A 16,954-nucleotide genomic window follows, 5' to 3' on the forward strand; every position below is an offset into this window, starting at 1 on the left:
ATTCCGAGAAGCACGTTTCACTCTAGGTCTGGGTCCTAAAACAGACCTAAGCGTAATCACTGTCTCCTCCCCAAAGCAGCAAATGCATTTAATTTACCCATTCCTGGATGGAAGCAAAACCCTAACATCGCCCCCACCCACCCCCCAACGGGGTAATTTCACCGAAGAGCTCAAGCAACATACCAGCGGAGAACCTGGCCCATGTGCTAAATCACAATCTCTGTTCTGGGTAACATTTCCAACTGACCCCCAGGTGCCTGTCCTATCCTCGCATCCCCACCCTTTACAGCGAGCGACCCCTGCGCACTCCCGCAGCCAGAAACTTGCTTAGTCCCAAACAGTGCTAGGGCCACGCACGCAGGGAGAGCCCTGCCTGGGGCCCCGTTCTCCCGACCACCCTCCAGCCCCTCCCGTAACCCTTGACCCTGTACCCTCTCTAAGGCTCGCCTCAGCCCCACCTCAACTGACCCCCAAAGCCTCACGGGACAACCTTTGAGTTCTCCTACGTCCCCGAGCCCCACCCAGGGCCTGACCCTGCACCCTCTCTAAGGCTCGCCTCAGCCCCACTTCAACTGACCCCCCAAACCTCACGGGACAACCTTTGAGTTTTCCTACGTCCCCGAGCCCCACCCAGGGCCCCAGGCTGCAGCCGACCCTCGCTCCCCAGGCTCAGCCCCATCCCGCGCCCAAGGCGTGCCTGTCGGCCCCACCGCTCCAGACCCCAGCAGCTGGAACTCTCAGCCCGCCCCGCCCGGCGGGTCCCCGGATAGCGCCTCGAAGACTTGGAAGATCACGCCCGCAGGCCCCGCGCCCGGCCGCCCCCGCGTCCCGAAGCCGGCGGCCACCGCCCTTCCCCGCCTCGGGCGGGCCTCGTGGGGTCCCGGGCGGCCGCGGGGCGAGGCTCGGGCAGTCCCGAGGGCAGTGGGGAAGCCAGCCCTCTGATCGGGCCCCGCCTGCCGCTGCACCTACCTGCCGCCGCCGCCGCGCCGGAGCCGGAGCCGGAGCCGGAGGGAGCCGGGAGAGGGCCGAGAGCAGCCGGGAGGAGCCGGGAGCCAGCGAGCGAGCCCGAGGGGCGGGACGCAGGGAGAGGCCGCTTCCTCGTCGCCCTCTTGAGGGCCGGCGCGAGGGAGGGACGCCGCCACCGCCTATCCCGCGGGCGCCGCGGCTCCGGCCAATAAGCGCGGTGAGGGGGCGGGCGGACGACAGAGGCGGACCAATAGGCGCCGGCCCCGCCTCCTCGACCCCGCCGGGGTAGCAGCCAAGCGGAGGGCTGTTGGGGGCGAGGTACACACGGGGGCTTCAGACGCCCGCCTCCCGCCCGCCTGCTGCCGCCAGAGTGGCGGGAGGACAGACCGGCCTAGTCCGCTGCTCTGTGCATTGATCGTCGCTTCCTTTTAGAACTTGGTGCCTGGAGCGGGGAGGATGTGAGCGGCGGGACACACGCGGCCGGGCCTGTGGCTCCATGACGTAACCTGGGAGGGGCGCGGGGCGGGGCCTGGGGCGCTGCCCAGCTGGTCGCTGGAAAGAACCCTAGCGGGATGAGGACGCAGCTGGGGGGCCTCTCCGGGGCTGCTCTGCCACCAGCCACAAGTGACGTGGCTGTTCCAAGTTGAGATACTTTATAAGTGTAGAATACACACCGAATTTCCGAGACTTAAAAAATATATAAAATAGCGCATTCATAATCATTGATTACAATTTGGGTCATTACAAAATTGATTGCAGGTTTGAATATCTTTGGTTAAATAAAATATATTTTAAAACAATTTCATGTTTCTTTTTTACTACTTTTTAAATGTAACTACTAGAGGGACTTCCCTGGTGGCGCAGTGGTTAAGAATCCGCCTGCCAATGCAGGGAACACGGGTTCGATCCCTGCAGAGCAACTAAGCCCGCGAGCCACGACATCTGAACCCACGTGCCACAACTACTGAAGCCCGCGCGCCTAGAGCCTGTGCTCTGCAACAAGAGAAGCCACCACAATGAGAAGCCCGCGCACCGCAACGAAGAGTAACCCCTGCTTGCTGCAACTAGAGAAAGCCCGCGCGCAGCAACAAAGACCCAATACAGCCAAATAAAGAAAATAAACAAAATGTAACTACCAGAAAAAGTAGAATTACTGTTTGGTTCACATTGCATTTCTGATGGGTAACGCTGGTCCAGAAGTTAAAAGTGATAGCTGACACTGTATTGAATGCTCACTATATTCCAGGCACTCTAAGTATGTGATACCTAATAACTCATTTAAATCATCACAACAGTCCTATATGGTTGGTATTCATGTTTTTATTATCATTTTACAGATGAGAAAACAAACAGAACTTTAGTGACTTACCTAACTGGTGGTTGCTAGAGAGGAGGAGGGTGAGGAGTTGGGCAAAATAGGTGAAGGGGGTTAAGAGGTACAAACTTCCAATTATAAGTAAGTCACAGGGATGTAATATACAGCATAAGGAATATAGTTGATAATAGTAAATACTGTAATAATTTTGTATGGTGAAAGAAGGTTACTAGACATTGTGGTGATCATTTTGTAATGTATTTAAATGTTGAATCACTGGGAATTCTCTGGTGGTCCAGTGGTTAGGACTCCACACTTTCACTGCTGAGGATGTAGGTTCAATCCCTGGTCGGGGAACTAAGATCCCACAAGCGTTGGAGTGCGGCCAAAAATAAATAAATAAATAAATATTGACTCACTATGTTGTACACTTGAAACTAACATAATATTGCATATCAACTATACTTAATAAAATTAAATAAATTAAAGGATAAGTGGAAAAGGGATAGCACTGCGAATTTGGAGCCCTGGAAAGGACTTTAAGCCAAACACAGAAAACTAAAATGACTGATCTGGATCACACACCAATTAATAAGACAGGTGTCTTGGCCCAAACCCAGAGATTTCCCCCTCTCACCTTACCCAGACTCCAAAGTAGGGGAACTACCATTGCAAGCCTGAATTCATTCATCCAACAGATGTTGACTGAGTACCTGCACATCAGGAAGGGCCACACAGTGAGCGGCACATGTACAAAGATAAAAAAGATAGGTTTCCTCTCGTGAAATTAGCATTACTTCACACCAAAGCCCACTGACTTGGTCTAAGCAGGAATTTACTATTGAAGAAAAACACACAGGTGGGAGCTAAAAAAGTTACTTTGCTCCTTCTCCCTGCTGCCTGGAATAACCAGCCCCTAGGCCTATCCCAGGCTTTATGAATAGAATTGGCTTTGAAATCCTTAGAAGACAGATGGCTAGGAAGATTCAAAAGTGTTGGAATCCTCCACTTCTTCCTTAATGTAATAGAGTCACCATGTTCTGTGTATCCCAAGCTAGACAACCATCTCAGTTATTCCATTCCTTCTCCCTTCTCAGGCCTACCAGATGCTCCTCCTGCCTCAGAAACACCTCCATCAACACGGATGCTGTTCCCTGTTCTCTTTCCTGTATACTGCCATGGCTACTTCCAAGCCCTCTGCCAAGCTTGACAACCTTCTGGACAGCCCCCCTCCAATTCATATACACCCTCCTGCACCCCTTATATACCTCTCTATTAACAGTACTCACCACATATGTGGTAATTATTTGTGTAAACATAGATCTGCCCTAATTGTTTCTCAAGGTATAGGTACTTTCTGTTTGCACACCTGCAATAGGAAAGAACATTCCCTTCAGTTCCAGGGTCCCCAGGATGAAAACATAGAGCCCCAGGGAATTCCCTGGCCGTCCAGTGGTTAGGACTCCGAGGTTCCACTGCTGGGGGCTGGGGGTTCCACTCCTGGTTGGGGAGCTAAGATCCTGCAAGCCACACGGAATGGCCAAAAAAACAAAACATAGATCCCCAGCATCTCAGAGTTGGAAGGGAATCTTAGCAAACACCTAGTCCCATGTCTAAGGATATATATATATATATATATATATATATATATATTTTTTTTTTTTTTTTTTTTTTTTTTTGCGGTATGCGGGCCTCTCACTGTTGTGGCCTCTCCCGTTGCGGAGCACAGGCTCCAGATGCGCAGGCTCAGCGGCCATGGTGCATGGGCCCAGCCACTCCGCGGCATGTGGGATCTTCCCGGACCGAGGCATGAACACGTGTCCCCTGCATCGGCAGGCGGACTCTCAACCACTGCACCACCAGGGAAGCCCTAAGGATATATTCTTGAAGCTCTACAAGTTCACAAGAAGACATTTTAGGGTTATCCAATATATTTATTATCCATGAAAATCATGCTTTATATTTATTCATCCAATTTTTTTTAAGGCGGAGCCAGGTGGCACGTGGGCATGTGGGATTTTAGTTCCCTGACCAAGGACTGAACCCAGCACCCTGCATTGGAAGCATGGCGTCTGAACCACTGGACCTCCAGGGAAGGCCCTATTCATCCAAATTTTGATCAAAATGTTGGCCAGGACACAAACATGGGCAGAGTCCAGTGGCTTACCATAGAGCCTTCCCTCTAGTTTTAACCTAAACTACTTCAGTAGCTTTCCTTTGCATATTACAATCTTGAAAATGGCTTCCAAGATCCTGTGCAATGATGCTGTCTCTGTTAGCCCTCATCATCTGCCTTGTTTCTCAATATGTCCAGCATTATCTGCCTTCTTTGTTTCCTGAACTTTCCCCTCTCAGGACCTTCCTCAGGCTGTTTTCTCTGCCTATCCTGATTTGTAGGTAATATGAATTTCTGCATAGAAAATTAGGGAAGATCTACAAACTATTAGAATTAATAAGAATTCAGCAAGGTTACTGGATACGAAGTTAACATACAAAAAGGAATAGCATTCCTAAATACCAAAAATCATCAATTACAAAATGGGATAGAAAAAAAATCTCATTCATCACAGTGAAACAATAAAATTGTTATGGAACCTAGGAATAAACCTAACAACAGAATTGTAAGACTCCGATAGAAAAATGTTATAAAACTTTACAACTTTTAGAAGAAAATATAGGGAGATATCTTGATGCACTCAAGGTAGGAATCTCTGGCTGAAATTTCTTGGTACCAACATTTGTCAGATAAATACACAATTTTTACATACCAGTTTTTATCATAATTTATGATGTTTATGTTAGAATTCCATGAGGAGAGGGAAATATAATTACGTGGATTCAAATTCAAATAGGATAGAGAAATAGAACTTAGGAGCCAGAAGGGTCTTTTGGGGTCATTTAGCCCAAACCTTTTTCAGGTGAGGTAATTGGAACATGTCGAGGACCCACAAAAAAGTGGCAGAATCCAGACTTAAACCCATTTTCCGACTCTCAGGAGGGTGCTTTTTGCCCCCACCCCTTCTTTCATCTTTAAAATGGTGTAGCATAGTGATTCAGCAAGCATACGTATGTATGTGTGTGTGTGTGTATATATATATATATATATATATATATATATATATAAAACATGTATATGTACATACATGTATACTCATTAATCTATATTACATGTTATATATAATACAACATATTAATATGTAACATAGAATATTTTATATATGTATTATATATATTATATAGAGCTTTCAGGTAAGCCTTTGTAAAAAGACAAACTCAGCTGCATTTCTTCCACCTGTCCAGAATATGGACACAATGCCTAGAGGTAAAGCAGCCATCTTATGACAATAAAGACAAAAGCTATGGGTTATGGGCTGAGGGTGAAAACAGGAAGACAGGAGGAGACTAGGTCCTTAACATCTTCCAGCAGCTACACTAATCTTTGACTGCCCACCTCCGGACTTCCTGTGAAGTGAGAAAAGTACCCCCTATCTCTTAAAGCCATCATTAGTCAATAAATCTCCATTGGTGTAAGCCCCCATTGGTCTATGCCATTTGCAGTGAAATGCAACCCCAAATGGTACATGGAGTAAAAGTCCTGGACTCCAAATTGAGAAACCCCGTTACAGTCCCAGCTCTGCCAGGAACAAGCTGTATGGCCTTGGGCTAGCCATTTCCCATCCCTGGGCCTCAGGTTGCTCATCTCTATCAGGGGAAGTAGAACAAGATGGCCTCACCTCTCTCTTCACTCACTTGCATGCTGTGTAATGTACAGGATGGGACTTCCTCTCCCTTGAAATAAGACTACTTCTTTCAAGGTTCACTAAGTGTTTCCATGTTCCTGTGACCTCTGGAGTAATTACAAGGGCCTGTTCCTTTTGAGTGCATGTGATACAAAACACAACTTTGGGGTATTCCCTGAACACAAAATCCCCCTAGCTAGGTCCTTGCTCTCTCTTCCTTTGGTGAGTTTCATTTACCTACAACTAGAGGGAGCACAAAGGGGATTTTACTCTAAAACTAATGGAGCACTGTGCCCACCTCTGCCCTACAGTTGCTGTGTAATTTCTCCTCTTGGGGTCTCGAATTCATCGTTTATGAAATGAGAGGGTTGCAGATGTTCCAAGGGCCCTTCAAGCCCTGACATTCTAACACTGCATTACACCTTCTGAATTTCATCTCACATTGGGATGGTCCTTCCCTGGTTGCTAAATGATTTGCTCTCTGGTATTACAGTTAAGCTTTCTATAACTCTGAGATAGGCAGGGCTAGTATCATCATCCCTATTTGGAAACTGAGGAAACATTCAGGGATGTGGAGTGATATGCCTATCATCAAACACTTAGTAAGTGGTAGATCTGGAACTAGAAGCCCCATCCTTTGATTCCTTGTTCAGTGCTCTTTCCACTACACCTTGATTATTTTGTTTCCTCTTTCATTTTTCTCTCCAGGATCCACTTCCTGGCTACAAGTCAAAACTGCTCTCAACTGTGACCCTATCACTGTGACTGCTCAGAGTAATACCCTCAGTTCCAGGCACTTGGCCAGCTCAGCAGACACCTGGCTTTCCCCCAATTCTTCTTCCATTTTCCATTCTGAACCCTCAGTCTCAATAAAACCTCCTAGCTTCTCCCCAACTCTGACTCCAAGCATCATATCCCATCTAGAGTTCCACCGGATATATCACCATGTTGAACCAGAATCTGGCCCTTTGTCTCAATATGCTTGAGACAACTCTCATCCTGGTTCTGATATTGCTTCTTCACCTCACTCTTCACTCCATCCAACCTCTTGTTCAGCATCTGAAGCCCCTAAAGAGATAAGCCACGGTCAGAGAAGATGTTAACTGGAAGGCCCTTAGAGATCTTCCAGTCCAAAGGCCCAGCAGAAGTTGAAAATGAGGAAATTGATTAGTCACAATATAAAAGAGTGGGGTGGGGACCGTGAGGAGCAGGAGGGTGCTGACCCCAACTCCAGCCAATTGCTGCCTGTTCCTGGAAATGTGGGCCCAGTGTGGTCACACTGGAGCCAAACGTTTATGTACAGTATCCTGGTTGTTGAGTGTCGACAACTAATTAAGCCTTTTTAAAAATACTGTCGGGCTTCCCTGGTGGCGCAGTGGTTGAGAGTCCACCTGCAGATGCAGGGGACACGGGTTTGTGCCCCGGTCCGGGAAGATCCCACATGCCACGGAGTGGCTGGGCCCGTGAGCCATGGCCGCTGAGCCTGCGCGTCCGGAGCCTGTGCTCCGCAATGGGAGAGGCCACAGCAGTGAGAGGCCCGTGTACCGCAAAAAAAAAAAAAAAAAATACTGTCTAGGCCAAACACAGCTGTGGACCAGTGGCTCTTGGATTGCCAATTTGCAACCTGTGCTCTGGTCCAAATCCTTCACCCACAGATAAGAGGCCAACATCATGCACCAGATCAGCAGGAGAGGAGGAGGCAGGACCCAGACTTCAGACCCTCTATTCAGAGCTCACCATCCGTCACTCTGAAGCCAGAAAGCAGTTTTGGCCAATTTAACAAGCCTCTGGTGAGAGCCTGCTCTAGAAAGATGTTCTGAGAGGAGACAAAGATGAAGGGATTCTTTTAAAAGATGCCGGCCTTAGCTCCATGGCACTTCTTCACTTAGCTTGGGATCAAAGATTTGGCAGGTTGGGACAAACTAACTTATATTTAGGAAAGAGCTGCCCACGTTCATGGAATTCCTGTGGGCACAGTCCACACTGATTGAATTAGGATTCCGGGGACTTTGCGGGGGAGCATTTTCTGAAATTTGTATTTGGAAATAATTTCAAACATACAAAATTGCAAGGATAAAATAGTGCATAGCACTCTCATGTACCCTTTACCAAAATTCACCTCTTTTTCAGATTTGTCCCATTTGCTTGATTATGTGCTGCACACACACACACCACACACAAATAATATATTTGGAGTTTGAGTGTAGATCACATGCATCATAGCTTTTTACCCCTAAATAGTTCAAACATGTGTTCCTAATGATGCTATTTCTTATAACCACAATACAGATTTCACCGCAGTAAATGTATTTATTTATTTATTATTTTTAGTTGCGGCATGCAGGCTCATAGTTGTGGCACACAGGTTTCTTAGTTGCAGCATGTGGCCTTCTTAGTTGCACCATGTGGACTGCTTAGTTGTGGCATGTGCACTCTTAGGTGCAGCGTGAATGTGGGATCTAGTTCCATGACCAGGGATCGAACCCGGGCCCCCTGAATTGGGAGCGCGGAGTCTTAACTACTACTGCACCACCATGGAAGTCCCAACTTCAGTAAATTTACATTGACTCAGTTCTATCTAATCTACCATTCATATTCCAATTTTGTCAATTGACCCAGTAATGTCCCTTAAAGTATTTTTTTTCTTCCTCCAAAACAGGACCCAGTCCAGGATCAAACATCACATTTCGTTGTCATGTCTCTTTAGTTTCCTTTAATGTGGAATATTTTCACAGCCTTTGTGTGTGTGTGTATATGTGTATGTTTTTTAATGACATTAACATTTTTGAAGAATACAAATTCTTCAATATTCCCCTTTTTTTAAATTAGAATGTATCTCATCTGGGGAGTCTGATGTTTTCTCGTGGTTAGATTCAGCTTATATCAATACATCCCAGTCAGAATACTGCATGAACAATGGCATGTCCTCAGAATATCATACTAGGAGGCATGCTGTGACCATCTGCCCATCACTGGTGATGTTAATTTTTTTTTTTTTTTTTTTTTTCCCTGCTGTACGCGGGCCTCTCACTGCTGTGGCCTCTCCCGTTGCGGAGCACAGGCTCCGGACACACAGGCTCCGCGGCCATGGCTCGCGGGCCCAGCCGCTCCGCGGCATGTGGGATCTTCCGGGATAGGGGCACGAGCCCGTGTCCCCTGCATCGGCAGGCGGACTCTCAACCACTGCGCCACCAGGGAAGCCCTGGTGATGTTAATTTTGATCATTGAGACAAGTTGTGTTCTGATTTCTCCAGTGTACTGTTACTATTTTTTCCCTTGCAACTAATATGCAATCTGTGGAGAGATGCTTTACCACATGCTCAGATCCTGCTCCTCATCAAAGTTATTCCCCAGATTCGTCACCCATTGATGAGTCCTGCCTAAACCAACCTTTCCTATGATGACTGCACAGTGGTGTATTTTCCATTCCACCTCTCCTTCCACAGTTACCTGTTGACACTCAGCATTTTGTTGTCAACTATATCTGTCCCTTCTGGATGGGTGCAGTGTTGATCTCTATCAAGGTAAGTGAGATCTGGAGTTCCACTAGAAAACAATCATTCATAGCCAACATTGCCCAGCCCCTAAGAGCAGATAAAGGTGAACTGGAACAGTAACTCCAAGGGTTTCAGCTAAAGGAGCTGAGACCCTCAGAGAAGTAAAGTGGCACAGAGATTCCTCTATGCAGGGGCTTCACACAAACAGTGTCTGTTTCAGGACTTCCCTGGTGGTCCAGTGGGTAAGACTCCACACTCCCAATGCAGGGGGCCTGGCGCAGCCTAAATAAATAAATATTTTTTAAAAAATTATAAAACGAAACAAAACAAAACAAAAAAACAGTGTTTGTTTCAAATTCTGTCTCTGTCTCTTCCCCTCACCTGCTCTGTAACCTCCAACAGCTCACCTAACTTCTTTCAGCCTCTGGTTCCTAATTCTTACCTTAGAGGCTCATTGGGAAGATTAAGAAACAATGCTCATCTTACTGGGCCCACAGAGTGCTAAATGAGAGGTACATATTATACGGAATATAGGAAAATTAGGTTGTGCTTGAATTATGTTTCATTTCAACAAACATCTGCTGAGAATCTACCACGTACCAAGGCACTATGGTGGAGGCTAAAGACTAGCCTAGAGGTAGAGACTAAATATATCAGCCCTCAAAAAGCTCACAATCTAGAGGAAGAAAAAGACAAACTTAATTCCACTCCTAGTACTTACCCCCTCCCCAAATTAAAACATACATCCACACAAAAATTTCTTCAAGAATGTTTATGGCAGGACTTCCCTGGTGGCTCAGTGGTTAAGAATCTGCCTGCCAACGCAGGGGACACCGGTTCGAGCCCTGGTCCGGGAAGATTCCCACCTGCCATGGAGTAACTAAGCCCGTGTGCCACAACTATTGAGCCTGCGCTCTAGAGCCCACGAGCCACAGCTACTGAGCCCAAGTGCCACAATTACTGAGGCCTGCGCACCTAGAGCCCACACTCCTCAACAAGAGAAGCCACCGCAGTGAGAAGCCCGCACACCGCAACAAAGAGTAGCCACAGCTAGAGAAAGCTCGCACGCAGCAACAAAGACCCAACACAGCCAAATATAAATAAAATAAATTTATTTTTAAAAATAGATGGATAGCAGCATGGAGAGATGGACAGATATGTGATAAAACAAGGATGATAAAGTGTTAACGGTAGAAACAAGATGTCAGAGAAATGGGAGTTAACTGGAAAATTCTCTCAGCTTTGCTGTATGTGTGAAATATTTCATAATAAAATGTTGCAGTGGAAAGCCAGTACTGTACAGTGTGAGTCAGAGTTTGATAAATGATGTGGTAGAGAAATAACCAGTTTTCTCTGCTGTGGGAGTGGAGAGGAGAAAGTGATTACTTCTGCTGGGAGTGGATGGTGGCAGGGGTCAAGCAGAGTCTCAGAGAGGAGGAGTCCTAGGAAATGGGCCTAAAAGATAAGATTTTAAACGCAGAAGAGGGAAAGGGGGAAAAGGGCATCCCAGTAGATAAAACAGGGTAGCGTGAAAATGCTAGGCTCTTTTGGGAAGCTGCAAGGGAGCAGAGAGACTTTGGGGGCAGAATGGCAAGAGAGGAGGCCGATGAGTTGAACTGTGCTCAGGCTGGGATGGGAATTAAAAGACAGACAAGAGCATGTGGTTTTGACTCAGTAAACAATGGGAAGCCACTGAGTGTGTGTATGTGTAAGGCTTTGACATCTGACAGCAGGAGTAGAGGAAGGCAGTGGAGACAGCCAGCAATGCGAAGAACAGCCAGCAGTGGGGAGAACAGCAAGTCAAAGTTTTCTATTGCTTTTATTAGCCAGCTGACAAGGGGGGCAATTTTTGTGACAGAAAAGTGGTCAAGACATGACCTTCCCGGAGGTGAGAAGTCTGAAAGTGAATCAGGGAGATAATTCAGCTTGTCTTTAATTCCCAGCTCTCTAGTAACTTTGATCTCCCTAAAGACTTCCTGTTCCCTTTGAAGGTCTAGGCTGCCCGTTGACCTCCCCTCTGACCCTCAGCCACAGCCCAGAATCTGCAGCTCACCCTCAGCACCCTCCGGAATGAACACACTGGGAGTCGGGAAGCCTGCTTTCCAGTCCTGCTGTTGCCACCATCCCTCTCTGCGGCCCAGATTCCTCACCTGTAAATCAGTTGTGCTGGCCCCACTGTTCCCTGTGGTTCCTTCCAGTTTGGAGACTTCTCTACTCCAGTCTTTTTCTTTTCTTTCTTTCTTTCTTTTTTTTTTTTTTTTTTTTTTTTTTTTGGCTTTGCCACGCAGCTTGCAGGGTCTCAGTTCCCTGACCAGGGATCTAACCCATGCCCCCTGCAGTGGAAGCACGGAGTCCTAACCACTGGAATGCCAGGGAATTCCCTGCTCCAGGCTTCTTGCAACCAGCCTGCCAGGCTCTCTCTCAAATGTTAATTTTCCCCTTGATGTGCAGGTGTCTTTCTGATCACAGCCCCCACTGTCGTTTTCCTATCTTACCTCTTTCCTCCCCGGTCAGGGGTGTCACTGCGGTGTCCAGCTCCAGCTCCTGGCTGATCTGGGCTGACGCTTGAAAGAGCTCTGCTGGCAGGTCAGGAGCCTCTGAGCTTCAGGGGCTGAAAGTGTGAAAGGGGTAACAATTCCCACTGCCCTGGTTGTAAGAATAACAAGAAAGTGATGTGTGAATGCACAGCCTGGGGACTTATCTTCTCTCCTCCACACCTTCCCTCCATTTCCCCAAGTTCACAGAGGACAGGTAGTGACTTACCTGAAAAGGATACAGGACAGTCACAGCCCTCCTTGGTCCAGCACCCATGACACCTGTTTCCAATCTTCACACCAGCCCTGCAAGCAAAACAGGACAGAAATGCCCCATATCCCCAACTCTTACTGAGTTCTAGGAAAAGCTCAAAGTTTCACACACATAATCTCCTTTAATTCTCACAGTGAGGCTGAGGTTGGTATCTGTTCCCCTTCTGACAGTTAAGGAACTGAAGGCTCAGAGAAGCTACATAACTTGTCCAAGGTCACATAGCCAAATCCCAGAAATTCACAACCGAAGTATCAAAAGGAAGAATTACTTGGTGTCCTATATGCCCAGCACCGACTTTTAAAAATATATACTATATTGGGCTTCCCTGGTGGTGCAGTGGTTGAGAGTCCACCTGCCGATGCAGGGGACATGGGTTCGTGCCCCGGTCCGGGAGGATCCCACATGCCACAGAGAGGCTGGGCCCATGAGCCATGGCCGCTGAGCCTGCGTGTCCAGAGCCTGTGCTCCGTAATGGGAGAGGCCACAGCAGCGAGAGGCCCGCATATCGCAAAAAAAAAAAAAAAAAAAAAAAATATATATATATATATATATATATATATATATATATATACATACATACTATAATCCCCACAGCTAGAGTCCACTCAGGCCCTGAGAAGCCTGCCCCGGGGTCCTGGCGCACACATGGGAAGGTGGGGTTGGGCAGGGTTGCTCACCAGTCTGGGGTGGCAAAAGGAAAAGGCCTAGAGGTGGCATTTGCTGCTTCCTGAGGGACAGTAGGACTTCCCCAGACTCATCCTTTCACTGAGCTAATCCTGAAGCTTCACCTGAGAGTCAACTGGTGGGAAAGAGGCAAGGGAGGGCCTTCCAGGGTCTCTCAAAGACACAGAGTCAGCAAGCTGAGAAATGGCAAGGCACATGCAGGGCGGGCATGTTCAGAGAAGTAGGAGCAGAGAGGAGAGTAGACTCCCTTTGGTGGGTGGAGGTCCCTCTAGGCCTCGGCTCCCAGGAGCAGCTTCCCATGCTATCTGAGCAGGCAGGCCATGTGCGGTCAACCTTCTACGGATAACCCCAGCACCGCACTTATGGCCTCAATAAAATCTTCAGAAGAATGCAGCTCAGATGCCACCCCTGGCGGCCCTTCCCTGACTCTACTCGGGGGAAGAGGTTCATGTCCTCAGGTTATGTGTTCACCAGAGGATGAGCACCTTCTGCCCTGGTCCAAGCCACTTCTGATTCCTCCATCCACAGCAAGTGGTGCTGTGTCTTCACTGGGTTGTGTACTTATACTGCCTCAACTACTGCCAGGGCTCATGGTCCCCTAAATAGATGACATGCGGGCAGGACTGCTTGATCCCCATGGGAGGCTGGGTCCCTTGGAGTCCCACTCAGCTCGGAGAGCCCATGACTTCTGAACAGACAAACCTTCCCATCCTCATTATCTGTGGTTACTTAAAAATAGGTCCAGGGCCTCCCTGGTGGCGCGGTGGTTGGGAGTCCGCCTGCCGATGCGGGGGATGCGGGTTCGTGCCCCGGTCTGGGAGGATCCCGTGTGCCGCGGAGCGGCTGGGCCCGTGGGCCGTGGCCGCTGGGCCTGCGCGTCCGGAGCCTGTGCTCCGCAACGGGAGAGGCCACAACGGTGAGAGGCCCGCATACCGCAAAAAAAGACAAAAAAAAAAAAAAAAAAAATAGGTCCAAAAATTCTTAGACACTTTTCCCTTTCAAAGGTGGAGCCTCATTCTTCTCCCCTTGAATGAGGGCCAGACTTAGCGACTTGTTTCTACTGCATAGAATGTGGCAGAAGCAGTGCTCTGACTTTGGAGGCCAACACACAAAAAGTTATAGCTTCCTCCTCGTTCCTTCCTCTTGGACCGCTCACTCTGGAGGACGTCAGTCACCATGTCTTTAGGACACTTATGCAGCCCTGTGGAGGAGCCCCTGTGGGAAGGGAGGTCTCCCACCATCAAAGCCAGCACCAGCCGGCCAGGTGAGTGAGTGAGCCCCATGGAAGGGGATGCCCCAGCCTTAGCCAAGCCTTCAGATGACTGCAGCCCCTGCCCATGCATGACCACAATGCTTGAGACTTCAAGCCAGGACTGGCCAGCCAAGCCATTCTCGAATTCCTGATCCACAGAAACTGTGAGAGATAATGAATGTATCTTGTTGAATTAAGCCACTAAGTTTAGGGTAATTTGTTGCACAGCAGTGGATAACTAAGACATTACCCTCCTCCCCATTGCCTCTCAGAAAGCTCCCTCTGCTCCAGCCATACTGAACCACTCCACGTTCAAAGCAACACATTTCTGCTGAGTACCTTGTGTGCCAACCCAGGCCAGACACGGGATAGGGCAGTGAACCGGTTAGATCAGCATGGCCACTGTCCTGAGGAGCTTAAGGAGTCACACACTCCAAACATTTACAGATCCTGCTTTTGCCCACATTGTGCCCTCACCCAGAAAGCTTGCCCCAGCCCACCCCTTATAGCTAGATCCTGAACATTTTTGTTTTTGTTTTTTTTTTTTTTCTTTTTGCGGTATGCGGGCCCCTCACTGCCGTGGCCTCTCCTGTTGTGGAGCACAGGCTCCGGATGCGCAGGCCCAGCGGCCATGGCTCACGGGCCCAGCCGCTCCGCGGCATATGGGATCCTCCCAGACCGGGGCACGAACCCGTATCCCCTGCATCGGCAGGCGGACTCTCAACCACTGCGCCACCAGGGAGGCCCTCCTGAACATTTTTGAATTGACCATTCTCCTTCAGCCCTGAACCTCCTCCACGAAGCCTTTTCTGATTGCCCCATTGGAAATGAGCCTTCTCATCTCTGAACTCCTATAAAGCTTTATCTCAACCTTAGCTTGATCACTTAGCATCTTCCTTGTATTATGATTATTCATATTTATTACCTCTCAGGTTAGCTGCTGTAGTCCCCTTGGGGAAGATGTCTTATATGTGTCTGTATTCCCCACATAACTAGTATACAAAGTGTCATGTGCATAGTTATCATTCAAGAAATGTACATTATACGGGCTTCCCTGGTGGCGCAGTGGTTGAGAGTCCGCCTGCCAATGCAGGGGACGCGGGTTCGTGCCCCAGTCCGGGAAGATCCCACATGCTGCAGAGCAGCTGGGCCCGTGAGCCGTGGCCGCTGAGCCTGCGCATCCGGAGCCTGTGCTCTGCAACGGGAGAGGCCACAACAGTGAGAGGCCCACGTACCGCAAAAAAAAAAAAAATGTACATTATGCAGATGAACATGTGAATGAAGCTTTCCGAACCCCTCCTTTAGAATTTTTATGGAGGCTGCTTTACACCGATGGGATCTATTAAATCTCTGGCGATTGATTCAACCTCCAGCCCCTCTGCCCTCCCCAGAGGTCAAGGGGGTGGGATGAAAGTTCCAACCTCTAATCACCTGGTTAGTTTCCCTGGCAACCAGCCTCCATCCTTAGGTGCTTTCCAAAAGTCACTAGGTTGATGTAAACTAGGGTGTGGTTGACCAGAGTTTGTTATGAATATCAAGATATCTTTATTGATCTTTCTGCTTAGGAAACTTCAAGAGATTTAGGAACTCTAATGGAGTTCTAATGGAGCCAGGAATGGAGATGAAGGCCAAATATATATTTATTATAAATCACAATATCACAGTGAAAAGTCTCATTGGGCGGTGGGATTTCAAACAAGTACAGAGCAGCATTTTACTTGCCAAACTTACTTGACAAAGTAACAGCTTATCTTCCTGAACTTTCTCAGTGGTAGAGTTTGGATTCAAGCATTAAGCTCTCTTAACACATTTTTTAAAGTTATTGTAAAATATATGTAGCATAGAACTTAACATTTTAATAATTTTTAAGTGTACAGTTCAGTGGCAGTAAGTACCCTCACATTCTTCTGCAACCCACACCACTATCCATCTCCAGAACTTTTTCATCATCCCATATTGGAATTCTCTACCCATTGAACACTAACTCCCCAGTCTCCCTGCCCCAGTCCCTGGTAACCATTGTTCTATATTCTATCTATGAATTTGACTACTCTAGGTATCACATATAAGTAGAATCATACAGTATTTGTTTTTTATGGCTGGCTTATTTCAGTTAACATAATGTCTTCAATGTTCATCCATGTTGTAGCATACATCAGAACTGCATTCTTTTTTTTAATGTCTTTTTTTTAACATCTTTATTGGAGTATAATTGCTAACGTCTTTTTAAAAAGAATATATTTATTTATTTATTTATTTGGCTGCACCAGGTCTTAGTTGCAGCACTTGGGATCTTCGGTGAAGCATGCAGGATCTTTCAGTTGCGGCATGCGGGATCTAGTTCCCCAACTAGGGATCAAACCCGAGCCCCCGGCAGTGCAAGCATGGAGTCCTAACCACTGGACCACCAGGGAAGTCTCAAATGCTTTTTGATAAAAATGATTGTGTTATGAGCATCCTTACTTTGAGCATAATGCGTGTTTCTTGATGCTTCAGTGTTGACACGCCGAATCCTTCTACCTCTGTCAGTGCCTGTTTCTCTCTACAGTGAAAGGGCTCACCTGGGTCTTCTTTATAGCTATGACTCTGGCTTTTGCCTTCCTTGAAGACTTGGGCCCTGACTCCATCTGTCCCTTGGGCAGGAGTGGGTGGACTGTGTGTTCTCTAGACAGAGAAGGGATATGACCTTGGT

General features: G+C 47.7%; 1 protein-coding gene across 15 annotated transcripts in view; it reads right to left on the reverse strand.

Moving 5' to 3' along the window:
* The window catches only part of MAP4 (microtubule associated protein 4), a 176,087-nt gene extending 174,872 nt beyond the window's left edge, over nt 1-1,215 (reverse strand). For 4 of the 15 annotated variants that reach the window (XM_060111188.1, XM_060111189.1, XM_060111187.1 and 1 more), the window contains exon 1: nt 970-1,135. The gene's annotated coding sequence lies outside the window, so the exon portion shown is untranslated. Of the gene's footprint in view, nt 1-969 lie in introns of all 15 variants that reach the window. The other 11 variants (XM_060111182.1, XM_060111175.1, XM_060111176.1 and 8 more) reach the window with 8 other exon arrangements.
* Nucleotides 1,216-16,954: the final 15,739 nt, after the last annotated feature.

Source organism: Mesoplodon densirostris, chromosome 10, assembly GCF_025265405.1.
Source record: "Mesoplodon densirostris isolate mMesDen1 chromosome 10, mMesDen1 primary haplotype, whole genome shotgun sequence".
In the NCBI taxonomy this organism is placed as follows: domain Eukaryota; kingdom Metazoa; phylum Chordata; class Mammalia; order Artiodactyla; family Ziphiidae; genus Mesoplodon; species Mesoplodon densirostris.